Source organism: Astyanax mexicanus, chromosome 4, assembly GCF_023375975.1.
Source record: "Astyanax mexicanus isolate ESR-SI-001 chromosome 4, AstMex3_surface, whole genome shotgun sequence".
NCBI lineage: Eukaryota > Metazoa > Chordata > Actinopteri > Characiformes > Acestrorhamphidae > Astyanax > Astyanax mexicanus.
Genome location: NC_064411.1, coordinates 9,990,548 through 10,009,283, shown reverse-complemented (window position 1 = coordinate 10,009,283; position 18,736 = coordinate 9,990,548). Strand labels below are relative to the sequence as shown.

General features: G+C 36.9%; 10 protein-coding genes across 16 annotated transcripts in view; 5 read left to right on the top strand and 5 right to left on the bottom strand.

The window, feature by feature from the left end:
• The window catches only part of LOC125801273 (zinc finger protein 239-like), a 256,548-nt gene that overhangs the window by 9,402 nt on the left and 228,410 nt on the right, over positions 1 to 18,736 (top strand). The gene's annotated exons all lie outside the window — the stretch shown is intronic.
• LOC125801434 (zinc finger protein 239-like) overlaps positions 1 to 18,736 on the top strand; it is a 223,537-nt gene that overhangs the window by 9,435 nt on the left and 195,366 nt on the right. The window lies entirely within an intron of this gene.
• Positions 1 to 18,736, bottom strand: part of LOC125801215 (uncharacterized) — a 236,099-nt gene that overhangs the window by 50,348 nt on the left and 167,015 nt on the right. The window lies entirely within an intron of this gene.
• Positions 1 to 18,736, bottom strand: part of LOC125801280 (zinc finger protein 239-like) — a 316,465-nt gene that overhangs the window by 131,538 nt on the left and 166,191 nt on the right. The gene's annotated exons all lie outside the window — the stretch shown is intronic.
• The window catches only part of LOC125801206 (zinc finger protein 585A-like), a 308,944-nt gene that overhangs the window by 125,017 nt on the left and 165,191 nt on the right, over positions 1 to 18,736 (top strand). For 3 of the 5 annotated variants that reach the window (XR_007438651.1, XR_007438650.1, XM_049477563.1), the window contains exon 1: positions 5,983 to 6,063. The exons of the other annotated variants lie outside the window; for them this stretch is intronic. The gene's annotated coding sequence lies outside the window, so the exon portion shown is untranslated. Of the gene's footprint in view, positions 1 to 5,982; positions 6,064 to 18,736 lie in introns of those variants that run through there. 5 annotated transcript variants of the gene reach the window in all.
• LOC111190034 (zinc finger protein 239-like) overlaps positions 1 to 18,736 on the bottom strand; it is a 250,622-nt gene that overhangs the window by 75,315 nt on the left and 156,571 nt on the right. The gene's annotated exons all lie outside the window — the stretch shown is intronic.
• Positions 1 to 18,736, bottom strand: part of LOC125801461 (gastrula zinc finger protein XlCGF49.1-like) — a 256,787-nt gene that overhangs the window by 105,246 nt on the left and 132,805 nt on the right. The window lies entirely within an intron of this gene.
• The window catches only part of LOC125801199 (zinc finger protein 271-like), an 883,173-nt gene that overhangs the window by 771,903 nt on the left and 92,534 nt on the right, over positions 1 to 18,736 (bottom strand). The window lies entirely within an intron of this gene.
• LOC125801195 (zinc finger protein 585A-like) overlaps positions 1 to 18,736 on the top strand; it is a 357,158-nt gene that overhangs the window by 321,134 nt on the left and 17,288 nt on the right. The window lies entirely within an intron of this gene.
• Positions 1 to 18,736, top strand: part of LOC125801239 (zinc finger protein 484-like) — a 241,143-nt gene that overhangs the window by 205,119 nt on the left and 17,288 nt on the right. The window lies entirely within an intron of this gene.

The following is an 18,736-nucleotide window of genomic DNA, read 5'->3' as shown; positions in this document are numbered from 1 at the left end:
GCCTCTGTCCCTCATTTTCACTGTGTATTACTCTATTTCCCTACTGAACTGATGTTCTATTTTCTATGATGTCTCACAAGCGTTAATTCACAATTAAAAATCAACCTCTCAGTCTAAAACCCAATGGGCTGGACCAACTCCAACTACTTCACCTTGGACTCCTCCCCTGCAGTGGGACTCATCCATTTCCTATTTCGTTGTCACTCACGACTTCGTACACTCAATCAGCCCCGCTCTCACACAGTTTCACACACACTCCAACACATACGCACACACTTCTGTTTCACTCACTCTAAACAGGAAAAGACGAGAGGATGAAAACCAGACAGAAAAATTTAGAAGTGAGGAAAAAAAACGGAAGCGGTGCGGAGCAAAGCCAAAAAAAATTTAGATAGCAAAAAAATTCATAAGACACTTGTCTTTCGGCATCCCCGTTCATTTCCCCTTAGAAAAATGTACTTTAACAAAGTTTCCCCTCTGGCCCGAAACCCCCCGCTCTCAACACACAGATGAGGGATCGATCCATTTTTCTTCACCAGCAGGTTCGCGACTCTATCGCTGTGCCTATGTGCTCACAGCCCCGTCAAACTGTGCCCTCCGTTTTCTCACAAAAAACCAGGGGAAAAAATCTTTAACCTTTAAATATCGTCATACAAAGGCGGGTTATCCGGCCCCCCAGGAACCAGTTTTTTCTGGGCTATGCCCCAAATCTTGGATTGAGGCAAACACACAGCACCAAAAAAAATTACAGGTTCCTCCTTTTGCCTCTAACCTCTTCACATCAACTCAGACTGTGTGCCAGGGGGCTCAAACCAGACGAAGAAAGATATAAAAATATACTCACAAGTGGTGCGGCTGCAGCGGCCCCGGACACCCCTCGACCCCCAGAGAAAACGCCTTTTCCTCTAAAAAACAGTTGAGGTTCTAAGGTTGGGTTTCTTTTTTTTTTTTAACCCAAGAGCGTCCTCCGCTTTTCTTGCAGGGTCTAGAGGTCCCGGTGCACGAGCAGCCCACCCAGGGACGCCAATTTGTCGTGGAAATCGACAAAGACAGTCAACGAGCCGGGATGCCAAAAAGGAGAAAGTTTGTATTTTTCCTTTTGCAACTTCAAAATAAAAACGTTCTCCTTTTTGGCATCCCGGCTCGTTGACTGTCTTTGTCGATTTCCACGACATTTGTAATACAAATTAGTTGGGATAATTGTTATATGAGATAACAGGATACCTGTTTTTGGTGTAATATCATGATATTAATGTCCTACATCTTACAATAACATTTGGTCACACATTTTTATGACATACTGGAATAAATTATCAAATTGATCCAAATTATAATAAATACTGCCCACTCAAATAAACATCTTAAAACATTGTATTATTATTATTTTAGGCCAGCTATTTTAATTTTATATAGTGTTACAGATTTAAAGTAGCCTAGTACATTATATGACCCATTCATAGACAAATGTCACACACTGTATTATATAAATTTTTATATCATCTTTATTTCCTCATTATTACAGTGTACAATTGAATATACTGTACTAAGTAAAATATACTTATTTACGTTATATTATTGTTGAACATAAGGAATTAATAAACACAATTCCACATTGATCATAACACGTGATTTATAACACACAGAGACAGTCGTCTTGTTTCAGTAAAAGGTTTATTTCCTTTATTCATGACTGGAATTTACTGTATTTATGTTCGTTTGGTAGCAAAAACTAAAATGCGGTGGAAAGCCTCCGTGTCGCGCCGCGCGCTCTCCCCGCACAGAGGAATCTCGCAGCGCAGAGCCGAAAGCTGTAACACTAGAACATTAATAATAAGCAGGTTAGAAACGTAGATAACTGACGGTGATCATGCATGATCTGTTATGAGATCCTGAGATCACCGTCATTTATCTACGTTTCTAACTGACGGTATGTGCTCTTTTCCCTCTGTGCCCTGCGCTGCAGGCCAAGCAGTTACAATTAAAATCAAAATACTGCGGCTTTAATCTCGTAATATTACGACTTTAATCTCGTTATATTAGACTTTATTCTCTAATTAAGAGTTGCCCTAAAACGCCACCGCAGAAGGCATGAACATCGCCGGAGACTGTGTTTATCCTGCCTGTGCATGCATGAACTAGAAATAAGAGTTGGCTTAATCGTTCGCTGGAATAAAAGAAATCATTCGCACGAATTAGAGAAATTGTTGGCACGAACTGCTACATCGTTCGCTCGATTTAATTTTTTTTTTTTACCCACGGCCCCTCCCGGGCTCTGTACTAGCCAGCAATAAGCTAGCTAGCTAGCTAAATTAATCAGAATAAGCAACAAAATACAAAACTTTTTACTTAATAACTAAGATAAGGTTAGATACAAGTTACCTAACTGCCTCAAACTTTAATTCAATCAAATAACTTAAACTGAGATCCACCAAAACACTAGCTTAGCTTATTCGTTTTCAGTCAACAGTGTTCGATAGATAATAATTCTCACACTCTGTCTTAAATATTTATCTTAAAATGTAGAGTTAAATTGAGTGATGGGCCTTTTGTACATAAATAATAACCAAATTCTGCTTACCATTTCCTATGGTCTCCGTTTCCCCATCTGTGAATTTGCGCCTTTTCGCTCCCTCATTGGTAGACATGCACAGATGAGTTCTCTTTCTTTTTTTTAAATTAAGGGGTGAAAATAGCCTTGCTGTGTGGCACATGCTATTTGCACCCGGGTGTATGCAGCAGTGTGTGCTATTTGCACCCGGCAGCAGTGTGTGCTATTTGCACCCGGGTGTATGCAGCAGTGTGTGCTATTTGCACCCGGGTGCAAATAGCACACACTGCTATGTACACCCGGGTGCAAATAGCACACACTGCTATGTACACCCGGGTGCAAATAGCACACACTGCTATGTACACCCGGGTGCAAATAGCACACACTGCTGCATACACCCGGGTGCAAATAGCACACACTGCTATGTACACCCGGGTGCAAATAGCACACACTGCTGCATACACCCGGGTGCAAATAGCATGTGCCTTGTTTTTATCCAGTACAAACTATTATCTTTGTATTACTTCACCTCTATATTTACCCATGTGTGTTTTAATAAACGGCTTTTATATTGCAGATCTCCAGTCTCATTGTGTTTTCTCAACACATGTTTGACATGAAACCTATAGGCCTGAGATTGTCATATCCAGTTATATTAAGACTATGGTTTGTGTTTTTTTTCTCCTAAATCTCTTGTAATGTAACTATGCATAACCAGTCATATTAAGACTATGCTTGAAGTGCAAACAGAGACAGAACATGTTTTAAGCACAGTACAGTCTTGTTGGTCACTCTGTTACCGTTTCTTGTTTCCACTGGAGCCAAAATGCAGCCAGACAAACAACTTAAAAGTAGCAGAAGCATCTTCTATGCCAGGAGTATTTAATTAGAATTCAGAATGATCCAGTTATACAAAATTCCTCGCCTGTCTCTCTGTCGCACTCGGCGTGACTTTAGTTTTCGTCTGTTCTCGTTTTTCCGCCCATTCTCGCCCAGGCTCACTATCTCCTTATAAAGGCGTTTTTTCACGGCCATGTCCCAATTCAACAGCCGGAGCAGCGGGACCGCGACCCTGACAACACGGGTTCGATCCCGCGTGAGGAGCGGTGTGTTTATTTATTTCTTTTTTCCACGTCTGCACAGATCTGATTGACTGAAGAGAGTGGTTGGTGATATTACATCACACGTGATTGGTCTGTGATTTACTGCGCCGCAAAGCGTGTATACAATTAAATCCTTCTCAATAGGTTTGGGTCCGGACCCGGACCACGGTCCGCCCGTGACCTCTGTTCTATGCAAATTCCCCGAATTTTCCTCTTCTGCTCACTGCTCAACCACCAAACTCGCTGCTACTGTGTTGCCAGTTGCCAGTGTTGTATCTTAAAAAGTCCACACTAAACTGTGAGAGGTTTAAGCTTGACGAGAAATATCGTCACGTCTTAATCTCGTGAGATCTCGTGCCACGATACAGGATTTGCTATTTTACTGACCAAATGTATAAACAAAGCATTTCCTGTTTTACTGTCTATTGTTATTGTTAGCTAGCCTAGCTAAATGTACAAATGTAGCATTTGCTGTTTTAATGACTATTATTATTGTTTGCTAGCTAGCTAAATGTTCAAATATGCAGTTTGCTGATTTACTGAACATTATTATTGGTAGCTAGCCTAGCTAAATGTATAAATGTAGCATTTGCCGTTTTACTGACTTTTATTATTGGTAGCTAGCCTAACTAAATGTCCAAACAACAGTGTTTGCTGTTTTACTGACCATTATTATTGGTAGTTAGCCTAGCTAAATGTACAAACAAAGCAGTTTAACAGTGTTTTACGGCCGGTATTTATTTATTTTTTATTTCTTGCATATTTTTTTTCTTAAATGTAATTTGTATTCTCTTTCAAGCATTCATTCGGTATCTCAGTATGGGATACGCCACTCTCGCATATTCCTCATGTAGCCCCGGCTATATATATATATATATATATATATATATATATATATATATATAGAGCACCTTTAGATTTTACAACTGTGAGATAAAACAGATAATACAAATAAAACTGATATAAACTACAAAGTGAAATATACAAGTTAGTGGAAAATTAACACTACATATACATATAATACAGAATAAGATACAGAAATAATTTTAACTATACATGCAGAAAAAAATATGTAATAAAGTAAAAAATAAAGGAAAGTAATGCTTAATCTTCCTTTGTTAATTTTGATTTATGTGGTAACTAATATGCGGAAGGAAGAAAAGCTTGCGCATTTCCTAACAATTCCCTACTTTACCACATGATGCCACTAATTCCCGCTCTCTCCGCACACTTTTGAAGGCATACGCATGCCTTAAACCTTGCTTAAATGTACGCTCGTTTTCACACCAAGTATTTCTTTATAAATCACAATTCTTGCGTGAGATGTTGCTTACGCACATTTCTGCCCTCTTTTTATGCGTACGCACTCTTTATAAATGAGGCCCCTGCTCTTTATGAGGCTTTGATTCAGCAGTAGATTCTCTCCTGTCAGATTCCTGTCAACATTAGCCTGTTAGCAGCTAACAGAGTTAGCAGTGAATTAGCTCTCTTTCTCTTATACTGTTTAATAAACTGAGAAAAGCACGAATAATTTATGGGTAAATTTATGAGATTAAACTAATTCAGATTTAATTAGTATAATTAAAGGCTGATTTTTGGTAAGTTAGGAAAAAGCTGAATTAGCTAGCTTCCTAGTGTTGGCTAAGCTAGCTACTGAATGTACCCAAAGTTTCTGAGGAGAAAGAGCATTTATTTTCTGTTTTCTGTGACCTAGAAAGGTTTTTAAACGGTTTGGAGGAACTAATTGCCACCATTCTAACAATTCTACAAATTACTATCTGTTTTAAGCTAATTTGCCTCAGTAAGAGTAAATTATCCTCAAATTTTACCTCAGTTTATTTAATTGTTAGCGTTTACTAGCTAACAGATTTAACGTTTATTTACACAGTTCTTAAACTTAAATTTAGTTGTTTTTTTAAAACATTACTCACACCTTCACTGTTTCTTATAATTCATATATTCTTTTCTCTACAGTGTACAAATCAGTGAGTCTTGGTGAATGTTTCTGTTCTTATTATGGTAAATAGGGCCTGTAGAGATTTAATAGAAGAATCTGTTCTTTAGAACATAATGTTTTATATCATTATTAGAAGCACAAACACACCTGAGATTATTTCTATTTATTTATATTTTACAATTACTGTTACAAAGAGCCAAGAGTTGGCCCAAAGACTTCAGGAGCTAAATAGCTCCTCCACTGAGTCCCACCCACAGTGCCTGCAACCCTCATGCTTCCGCTTGTTTAGCCAATCAGAGCGATGCTGAGACTGAGGGGCCTCAGTTGGGGGCTTGCATACCACAGATAGAGAGGACTTCTGTAGAGGAACAGTGGAGATAGTGGACGGTGTGCAGCTTAGTAAAGTTTTGTGGGATTACCGAGGACATTTAATTCTTGTGTGCATTCAGATACCTGTAAGTACCTACACTGCTGTTTATTCATAAAGTGTAGATAACTATTACTTTCCAAGTTGTAGGTGTACTTTCAAGGAGTTACATGCTATGCTAACTGATCAGCTCTTTGTATAGCTCTGTATAGCTTCTAGCTGTTTCTGATCTGCCTATTATTATTACCAGATAACACCTCATAGGAGTGTGTATCTTTGTTTAGGTGTTAGTGTTGTAAATTGTAGTCAGTAATGTGTTTCAAGTAGTTCAAGTATCCCTTTTATATCTGTTGTTTCAGAATCACACACTCACACAGTCGGATTGCATTCATCTATTCTGTATATACCACAACTCCTCTGCTGCAGTTAATACTGTTTTCAGAGTACATCATCTCCAGCATTTTAATCAGATGCACTACAGTGGCTTCTACATGGTTTAATACCAGCTAGCTCTTCTTAACAATTACAATACGATTTTAAAATTGTCCTGTTGAAAATATTTATCATTGGTTCGTTTATTGTATCTATCAGAAGCAGATTATATCTGCCCAATATCATTTATTTTACTCCAATGTTCAATACACAGAGTGCCTTATTAATATGATGGCATGTTGAATCAGATTTTTCACAGTAATATATGTGTACAGAAATAGAGGGTCAGGTGGACGGGTGCTTGTGTTACAGAGTGAACAGGGTGGATTTAACACAAAACTGCTTCACAAGACTCAGTGCTAGATAGTGTAAATGAAGCATCAGGCTGGAGGATTAATACAACAGTTCAGATATAATAAAGAAGACATTGTTTAGCTGTTTAATGCGTCTGAATTTGTATTTAAGTGGTAAATTAAATGGTTTGGTAGATGCTTTGAACAGAACAGAAGTATTGGGGATAAATATATATGGATCATTAGTCGGAATATGGTTTATATTTCATTTTATTTTTTTGGTCGAATGGTGAAAATGTTAGCTACAATAACCGTATTTATAATTATAATAATTATAACACAAAAATTATATTTGTATAAAAGGACGGGACTTTTATTGTGATGTTAGTTCTATCTCCAGTAAATCTTAGTGTTGCCTGATTCAATTACCTGTTCTAGAAACGGAGCTGACCACGTTTAGTAGGCTCCGAGTTAAAGTTAGAAACTTATCTTCAGCCAAGTTAGTCTTAGTTCTTCCAATTCCCAGTGATTTAGGTTCGCATTGGTAAAGAAGTGTGGCACTTATGTGCTAAAGTAAATTTTACCATGCTTTCAGTGGCTGAAAGAAATATATTTTTTCGTATAATGTTAATTTTATCAAAGAGTTATGTCTCCTGAGTCAGAATACATTAATAAAGTCCCAGCGCAAAACTGTATTACCCAGCAACACTAGTTTTAGTACAGTCAAACCTCTGAAATCTACATATTTATACTATTCGCCTAGTATTAAACATGCTGTCAGTGGCTAAAGAAATTTATTTTCTCCATATTGCTTCTTTAATTAAACAATAAATCATGTCGCTAGACATATCTGTATATGTTTAACAAAATATTTTAAATACTGGTAACATTTATAATAAATGTACATCAATTAACCATGCTTACAACAGTTACAAACATTGTAAAATGCCTAAACTTTTTAAATGACAAATGTTTAAATATTCTTTATTATTAAAATTCCTTAAACTATTGGCTCAGATCATAAGTAATTAACAGGATATACTTCATTTTTACTTCATAATGCCAAATATTTCTCAACCAAAATGTTAGTTTCTTCTATTCTGTTTCTTCTCAGTTTTTTCCATTCTTTAAGTGTATAAATTCCCTAAAATTCCATCGGGATAAAGAAAATAAAGTATCTATCTATAATGCTTGTTACGGTGGGTGACCCAGGCAGGTAGATGAGGAGACGGACGCAAGTGCAGGTAAGGGCAAAACAAATAATAATTTATTAAATAAATAACAAAGATAAACAAAGAAACAAGTAAACACGTAACAAAGATAATAAACCAAAATAAACGAGGGGGACTAGAGAACATAAACAAACTAGAGAAAATAATAACGATAAACAAACAGAGAATATATACAAGGAGCTGAACTAGAAATAAACACAAAGCAGGGTATATACAGGGAGCTAGGGAACACGGAGCTAAACAAGAAACTAGAAAAACCAAACAAGAAATAAACAGAGAAAAACACAGAGCAAGGACTTGGGCTATGAAACGCGGAGAAACACAGAGAGACAAAACAACAGAGGTTAGTGCAAAGACCGACCAGGGACAAGTGACAGAGGAGGGATATTTATAGTGACTTGAAACACACAAGAATTGGAAACACCTGGGGTAGGGGCGGAGCTACAAATGAGACTTGTGGTGGAAAATTACTGAGACAGGGGACACAGAGAAGCAGGGGTCACGTGGGAACAACACAACAGGCACAAGAACAGACAAAACAGGGCGAGGACCTGACAATGCTGGTTGTTTAGTTGTGTATTTTTTTTAAACAATGTCAAAGTGTGAAGTGACTTCTTATTCTTATTGTCACATTCACGTATTTATTGCATTGTATTATAATTATAATAATGATTTTAATAATAATCTGATTATTATTATTATTAATTATTAAGTATTATTGTTACTAAATATTATTAAGTATAATTATTATTAAGTATTATTATTATTAAGTATAATTATTATTAGTGTTTTAACAGTTTTTATTAAACAGCATGGACAAAGATACTTTAATTTGCTAACATGTTTTATTCTGTGTATTAATACAGTACAATATGGAGTTTTCTGTTAAATTAGCAAGCTGTAGAATCTTGAGCTGTGATGTCATGTAGATGCATGAAATAAGTTTTCGCTGATACTGTTCTTTGTATATAAGAAAATCTATTACAGAAAAAATAATAATTAGTACGAAGAACAGCATCATCAACAAGCACCCAGGTTTGCTTGGAGAGAGTTGTTTTCTCAAATCTGATCTGTAGCTCTCTGGCTTGAATTGCTGAAGTCCAGCCTTTTATGTTTGAAAACACCTCACATCTGGAAACACTTAACGTACGCTCCTATAGCGCACATACATAAGTAAGTCTGACTCAATGTATGGGAGGGGAAAGAAGTGTTCCCCTTTCTAATGTGTTTAAGTTAGAGCCTAACTCCATCTGTTCCCTGTGGTCCAGAGGCCATTCTGTGTGGAAAATATATAGAATAATAGTGAATAACCCTGCTTAATGGTAAATAACCCTGCTTGCAAATATGTATGCTCAAATATACGTCAATATAATCTTTGGAGTTTTAAAGATGTTAAGAAGGTGTGCAAAGCGATTCCTTTAGCATTGATTCTGTTAATCAAACAAGTCATTTTATATTCAAAGGTGACTGTTTCGATGCCCACATTAAAAGTGAACGACTGTAATTTAGTAGACTAAGTGTAATGATAAGACTATCAATGATGATTTGAAACAGAAGATTTACTATGTATATAATGGAGCTTCTTTCAAGAAACTTCCTAATAATAAGAATATAAATATGACTTTTGCTTATTCCAAATTTGTAAACTGGCCCATATCTCCTAAAGTGAAGGAGACCCATTTCAAAATTATAAATATGATTTATCCTGTAGCCCTGTTTCTTGAAAAAATATTCAAATTTGATGTTGAATTATGTACTTTTTGTAAGTCAGAAAATGAATCTCTGGAGCATTTGTTTTTTTCATGTCAATATTCACACACTTTTTGGATGGACATCAGAAATTGGATTAATATCAAACTTAATATTCCTTATTTTGAGGTGGAGGACATTTTGTTTTATATGAAAAACTTAAGTTCAGCTTTCTCTGATGCCAGCAAAATTCCACATTCACTGCAGTAACTGAAAGGGAAATAAGCCCTCTTTCCCCAGTTTCATGAATGAATTTAAGTCATATTATTCTTCATTAAGTAAATTAAGAAAATGGAAAACTGCTAGTATCATCTCACACCAGATCTCTAGTAAGCTTTTGTCTAAGATTATCATTTTATTATGTTGCTCCTCTAGTCTGTATGTTTGTGTATGCTCCCCCTAGCTTCTAAATTGTAGCTGTGATCCTCTACAAGAGTTTGTACTATTGTATATTGTTGTGTTTTGTATGTTGCTAAAAACAAAAACAAAAAATCGGCGCTGTGAGATCGCTGATCAAGCTTAACTTCCGTTTTCTGAATTCTAGATAGACTGATAGATGTTTAAACTAATTATAATTCGAAAAAAAATCTGTTAAAATGTATAAGCCTGTGGTGTTTTTATTTATTTTTACATATACCAAGTCTGTAAACTACTTCACATTTCACATTTCTGTAATCTAGATAGACTGGGAGATAAATTACAAACAAAATACAAACATCAACCAGAAAGTAATTTGTAATTAATAACAATTGATAATTATTAATAATTGTCTTTGTTCTGGAGCAGTTGATTTATAAACTGTGCGTTTTACACTGTCAATTTAGTATTAACAGGTGTAGAAGACATTTTAGAAATTTTATTAGTTTAGCATTATAGCAAACCTATTTGGGTTATACCCATCTTATGGGGGGTGGTCTTTGACCAGTTGTAGTATTTCTCAAGCTAACAAATATTTTTTTTTTTTTCTTAAAATACACAGCACATTATTATAAATAACAGCTGTCTGCGCCTGGTTTTGCTGGACCTGAAATTCTGCATGGTACATTTTATCAGTGTCATGGTGAGCACAGAATGCAGACACGTGCAGATTAGGGCTGGACCCGAATATTCGGGTATTCGGATATTCGTTCATTGAGTAGGTATTCGGTTTTTAATTTTGGTATTCGGATATTCGTTTTTTTCTCCTTTCCAGAGTTCCACCTCACTCTAACCACTTCTGTTCTCGTGGGTCCCGTCAGAATATCTTGCGCGCGGGACAGAACTGAACTGTTATTGGCTGGAGCGGGAGTTTAATCCAGACGATGCGGGAGCAAATTAATAAATAGTTAAGAAAACTGTAATAATTGTAAAAAAAAAAAAAAAAACCTAAAGAAAACTCTCAACGCACAGGATGGACCGACACACACACGCACACACCGATGGTGTTTGGACTGGGGTAAGGAACGGGACCACACTATTCAGCGCTGCTGTTTTAATAAATATATAAGTAAATTTGAAGCACTAAATGTAGTTTATTTAATTTATATTAGGAACGTGGGGCGGGAGCGGCAGAAATGTGTATGTGGCGGGCGGGCGCGGGATTAAAAGAAGCAATTTTTTTTGCGGAGCGGTAACGAGACAGAAACGCTGGAGCGTGGAAGAGTGGGTTTAAAAATCAGTCTCGCGCTGACCTCTATTATACATGATAAAAAAATGCAGGCACTTCGAAACTGATTTATATAATAAAACGTAAGGGGTAACGTGGCAACAGTAGGGGCTAAATCGGTTACAAAAGCCTGGCCTACAAAAATGATGTCTGAACGAATTTCCTCTTATCTAATATAATTTAAAATGGTTTAAAAATACAAAATAATTTCTAAGCAAACGAAATATTTAATATTGAGCTTATAGCCCAAGTGCAAAAATACAAAATCAGTAATATGCCCTGCACAATCCTTTAACCGAAATAGACCAAGTAGAGTTTACAACGACTGTCCTCTAATATAATTAACAATGTTTAAGAATATAAAATACTTCCTGAACAAACGTTTTTTTTGTTTGTTTTTTTTAAGCAAATAGCCTAAGTGTGAAAACACAAACAACAATTTACTGGGCTGGCTTGTGCAGCGGAGAAACCGTGCAGCAGCAGCCTCCTAGCCTGCGTACGCAGCGGATAAGCCGCGGTCTGGGGCAGCAGAAATTCCGGGATGAAAACACAAAGAAATCTGGGCTAAAAACACAGAAAAAATATGGGGTGAAAACACAAAAATCCGGGATAAAAACACCAAAAATCCGGGGTGAATATGTCTCATTGGTCAGAGCAAATTGAACATTTTTCAGTGGATTAAAGGGGCCGTGATTTGCTTTTTTTTTTTTTTAACCTCTTTTTTTTAAAAACGAATATTTGAATATTCGCTTCGAATCAGTGCCGAATATCCGGAGCTCAAAAAACGTTATTCGGGCCAGCCCTAGTGCAGATACTGATAAAAACGTGTTTATTATAAAATAAACAGATGTAAGACGTAGTCAATACAGAAAAATGGGTAATCACCAATAACCAGAGCAATGAAGACAAAACCATACCATAAACGAGAGATAGTCCAGAGTTCATACACGAGAGATCCAATGTCAGAGGTAATCCAAGAGGCAGTAGTGAAAACACAGTCCAGGTAACACACAAGCAATCCAATATCAGAGGCAAAGGCAATACCGTATTTTTCGGACACACATATGGGCAGCCCACATCGGGCCATTGGGGACTTGCACGTCGGTGCGGTATCGGCCCCACGCCATCAGCCCCATATGGGCAGCCCACATCGGGCCATTGGGGACTTGCACGTCGGTGCGGTATCGGCCCCACGCCATCAGCCCCATATGGGCAGCCCACATCGGGCCATTGGGGACTTGCACGTTGGTGCGGTATCGGCCCCACGCCATCGGCCCCATATGCGCAGCCCAAATCGGACCATTGGGGATTTGCACGTCGGTGCAGTATCGCCCCCATATGGGCAGCCCACTTAGGGCCAACGGAGATTTGCTCATCGGGACGGCACCAGCACCATGGCGTCGGCCCATTTCAGGCAGCCCACATTGGGCCAATGGAGATTTGCTCATCAGTATAGCGTTGGCCCCACGGCGTGGGCCCTTTTCAGGCAGCCCACATTTGGCCAGCGAAGATATACTCCTCTATGCAAAATCAACACCAAAGCATTGGCCCATTGGGCCAACAGAGATTTGCAGAGCTCTAACACTAACACACACACACACACACACACACACACACACACACACACACACACACATGCCCTCAGTGGAAAACCAATGGTGGCCCCAAACAGTGCAATATTGAACAGAGAACACTTTTCAAGAAAGAAAATTTAAAGCTGTGCTATTGGCACTTTGACATTTTTTGCAACTGGCTGTAAAACAATTATATAAATAACACAATTTAAAGTGTATAGTAAATTAATACATTTATTACAAAGTATCATGTATGAAATATAAACAACACACAACAATATTTAAGTAAAGTAAATCCCAAATTTATATTTTAGCATGTAGATAAACATGTACTGCATAGATATCTCCATTTGCAAAAACAGTATTTATAATAAACGGTATGATATAAATATCAAACATAATACAAAATAACAAAGAATTATACAACTTTAAAAAAAGATAAATAAATAATAATAATATATATAATATATATATACACATCAATAAAAACAGCAAATCATATTCTTGAATAAATACTTAAATGCACTAGACTGATGTAGTAGATGAATAATAAACTGATACTATTATTGCTACTGGAACAAAGCCTCTGGGGTGGGTTTCCCGAAAACGATCAACCTTAGCGAATAACGAACGAACTAACGAATGACGTGAGTAAAGAACGAGCCAGTTCTGCGAGTGTTTCCCAAAGAGCTTCGCAACGTGAAAATTAACAAAGGAGGTTAAAGAACGTCTTTGTTGACTCCTCCCCCGAAACAGCGCGCTCAATCAATCCACACATATCGATTATTATGCAGTATTTATTCAGTATTACACCCTAAAAATGTAAAAAAGTGTTGTAATCATCAATATGATACATATTTTGAAATTTAAATGACAAAAGGATGTACTTTGGCATTGATAAAATACTCCTACAGATACATATGGCTAAATAAATAAGTCATCCCAGCAAACATGCCCACACTGGGCCAATGAGGGCCCAATGTGGGCCAACACATCGGCCCCGTATGGGCAGCCCACATCGGGCCATTGGGGATTTGCACATCGGTGCGGTATCGGCCCCACGCCATCGGCCCCATATGGGCAGCCCACATCGGGCCATTGGGGACTTGCACGTTGGTGCGGTATCGGCCCCACGCCATCGGCCCCATATGGGCAGCCCACATCGGGCCATTGGGGATTTGCACATCGGTGCGGTATCGGCCCCACGCCATCGGCCCCATATGGGCAGCCCAAATCGGACCATTGGGGATTTGCACGTCGGTGCAGTATCGCCCCCATATGGGCAGCCCACTTAGGGCCAACGGAGATTTGCTCATCGGGACGGCACCAGCACCATGGCGTCGGCCCATTTCAGGCAGCCCACATTGGGCCAATGGAGATTTGCTCACCAGTATAGCGTCGGCCCCACGGCGTGGGCCCTTTTCAGGCAGCCCACATTTGGCCAGCGAAGATTTACTCCTCTATACAAAATCAACACCAAAGCATTGGCCCATTGGGCCAACAGAGATTTGCAGAGCTCTAACACACACACACACACACACACACACACACACTGACTCATGCCCTCAGTGGAAAACCAATTGTGGCCCCAAATTTTTAGAACTGTGCAATATTGAACAGAGAACACTTTTCAAGGAAGAAAATTTAAAGCTGTGCTATTGGCACTTTGACATTTTTTGCAACTGGCTGTAAAACAATTAAATAAATAACACAATTTAAAGTGTATAGTAAATTAATTAATTTATTACAAAGTATCATGTATGAAATATAAACAACACACAACATTATTTAAGTAAATTACTTAATAATAAATCCCAAATTTATATTTTAGCATGTAGATAAACATGTACTGCATAAATATCTCCATTTGCAAAAACAGTATTTATAATAAACAGTATGATATAAATATCAAACATAATACAAAATAACAAAGAATTATACAACTTAAATTAATATATATATATATATATATATATATATATATATATATATATATATATATATATATATATATAAACATCAATAAAAACAGCAAATCATATTCTTGAATAAATACTTAAATGCACTAGACTGATGTAGCAGATGAATAATAAACTGATACTATTATTGCTACTGGAACAAAGCCTCTGGGGTGGGTTTCCCGAAAACAGTCAACCTTAGCCAATAACAAATGACGTGAGTAAAGAACGAGCCAGTTCTGCGAGTGTTTCCCAAAGAGCTTCGCAACGTGAAGATTAACAAAGGAGGTTAAAGAACATCTTTGTTGACTCCTCCCCCGAAACAGCGCGCTCAATCGATCCACAAATATCGATTATTATGCAGTATTTATTCAGTATTACACCCTAAAAATGTAAAAAAGTGTTGTAATCATCAATATTATACATATTTTGAAATTTAAATTACAAAAGGATGTACTTTGGCATTAATAAAATACTCCTAAAGATACATATGACTAAATAAATAAGTCATATGTTTATATATAAATGTTTAATAAAAATTAAACTTTTTTTACTTTTATAAAACTATTATTGTTAATATATATATATTATATTAATAGATATTGTACTAATATTATTAATAGTAATATTGATAATATTAATTTATTATTATTATAATTATTAATAATATAAAAATAATATAATAATACATATACGTATGTTCCGGTGTGTGTGTATATATATATATATATATATATACACACACACACACACACACACTCTGTAAAGCTCCAGCTCATCCTAAATCACCATCTCAGTTGGGTTTAGGTCAGGGGATTGTAAAGGCCATGCACCTTTTTGTTAACTTTTGTTAATTCCATATGCGTCAATTAATTATTTTCATAGTTTTAATATTAATCGACAATGTAAAAAAAAAAAAACATTAAATGAGACGTGTCAACTGACTGGTATTTATATATTTGCGAGCTGACACACCCCAGAGTTTGCCCAGATGAACGGCCACAATCTTGGTTAGAAGCATCTAAATAAAGAATAATATTAAATATTACCTGCACATTCACCGATACCCTTTACAATACGCGTAGGTGTGATTAAAGACACCGCAGGCGTCCCCTGCACCGGACCTACAGTACCAGGGATTTTCCCAATAGCATGGAAATATATTGTATTGTGCTGTAATTCCCGGGCTGGTGGGAAGTGTATATAAGTGTGTATTCCACAGTAACAGCCTGATTACAGAATCCACGGACTTGGTCACTTTGCAGCTTTGCTTAGACCGTGAGCATCATCTACAGGAATCTGGATTTTAATAATTTATGGGTTTGATTGGTCAATTCCAGTATGCCCAGTCAGACTACAAGCCACAGACAAAGTTGGCATTATAATATAATATAATATAATATAATATAACTCATTCACTCACTGGCTGGAGTCTATACCAGCCGGGATCGGGCTGAAGGCAGAATACACCCTGGACAGGCCGCCAATCCATCGCAGGGCAGACAGACACACAGGCACATCCACTCACACCTAAGGGGCAATTTTTATCCGACATCCAATTAGCTTTGGACTGTGGGAGGAAACCGGAGCACCCGCAGACACGTCAAATAATATAATATAATATAATATAATATAATATAATATAATATAATATAAATTATTATAATAATTATATATATATATATATATATATATATATATATATATATATATATAATTTGTTATAATTAATAGTAACAAAATATAATTGCTTCAACAAGGGAAATTATCATTTTTCTCCCTCAAAATTGGCGGTCCCTGGTGTTTAAGGTGCTGAACTGCAAGTAGAGATCCCTTAAAGAAGCTCTTAAGAATAACGACTGGGTGAGGGCACTCGTTAATCTGCGAGCAAGTTTACGTAGTACTTTAGTTACGCACGGGTTTGGGAAACACTCTTTAATTAACGATCAATCTTAAGTACGAGTTAACAAAGTTCTTAGCGTTACGAAGCTTTCAGGAAACCCACCCCTGATCTCTATTATTAATTTTATTCCTCTTGCTTGTAGACTTGGAACCAAAATGTCATCCCAATCAAACCAGTAAAAAAAAATTCTAATTGAATATAACATTAGTTTTTGCATTAAGTTTTTTATCTCACAGCAATAATAAGGAAGGAGAAAATAGACACATGTATTTTACATAAATAGAACAGATATAGTTAATCATAATATCAAAAATGAATATTGTTTATGCATTAATATAGCATAGATCATAAATTAACTATTTTTTTGAAGAGACTGCATGAGACGATGCTTCCGTCCACCTGAACGGTCCCGTGAATTCCAAAGCCAAACCTTTGCAACCTGCTCGATCTCTGCATCCTTTGGTGGTGGCATGATTGATCTTCTCACGGCCTCTTAAAATAATAATATAGAGATATGAGAATGCAGTCAGGTAAATACTACATCTGTTAGTGTCTTTTCATGTACAATGCTTAATTTTAGAGAAATTTGCAGACTGTATTTGATTACAGTGATTCTTATATAGTGATAGTTATTTGAATTTGAATTTGAATTTCTTCAGGCTATTCATGGTGAAACATAAATAGCCTTTACAGTCACTGTGTGTGACTGGTAGTTACATTCTATAAACATGTGAGGTGGCCGATATCAGGATATCAGGTTCACAAAAATACCAAAACTTTTTAAAATGATATCTTTCCCTTAGCTTAACTGGCTATCTTTCCCTTAGCTTAGCTGGATATCTTTCCCTTAGCTTAACTGGCTATATTTCCGTTAGCTTAGCTGGCTAGCTTTCCGTTAGCTTAACTGGCTATCTTTCCCTTAGCTTAACTGGCTATCTTTCCCTTAGCTTAAGTGGATATCTTTCCATTTTCCATTTCCCTTAATATTTCCCTTAGCAAGCCATTGTTCCCTTAGCTGGTTATTGTTGACATACTTGGATATAAAGTTAACTTACTTAACAGCAGTCTTTCTCCAAGAGCCGAGATAAGCTGCCAACTTGGGAGCCCCTTGTGTTATTTAAATGTGAGGTAAATTCTCATTCTAACTTAGCACAATGCTAACTTTTTTTAGCACAATGCTAACTTTTTTTAGCACAATGCTAACTTCGACATAGCTACCCTTATAATGCTACAATAACCTGAGAGTGGTAACTGCATTAGCACCACATTAGCAAAAAATAGAAAAGCGGATAGTAGAACAGAAATTATAACTTACCTTTTAGTCACTTTGACAGACCAAAGTCACTCACTGACTTTGCCTTTAAGCTTGATCGTTGCTCTGTGGTAAAGGCACGTGCAGGGAGGGGGGAGGGGGAGGGGGGTGGATTCGTCGGTCACATGATCCACATTGACATGCCCTCACTGCCCTGTTGCGCCCACACGAATACACACAAATTAAATATCACATGCAAAAATAAAAAAATATGTAACTTTTATAACCTTGCTTGCTGGCTTACACAAAGTGTATAGTCAAGCACAAATACATTTATAATTTAATATTTTTATTTATTTATTATCAGCACTACCAATAATAAAGGTGAGATTATGAATCAGCACCATGGAGCAAATTCGTAGCTATCCAAAATATTAAATAAAAATATTTTTATAAATAAAAATGTATAGCTATACAGTATATGTCTTGACAAATATGAGATGTTACTGGGTGTGTGTGTGTGTGTGTTTTATGTGCATCAGAGTTTATCAATGATATTGCAGGTGTTTCAAATTTTTGCTCCATGTGCACCCTTTTGACTTTGAGCACCTGCCCCTCCAAAGGTCTCTGCACAACTCTGCTGTGGTACCTTGATTTTTCTCCACTTTTGGTTTAGAAAATATTTCAGAGCTGATGCTACATTTCACACAGTGTTGCTCCTAT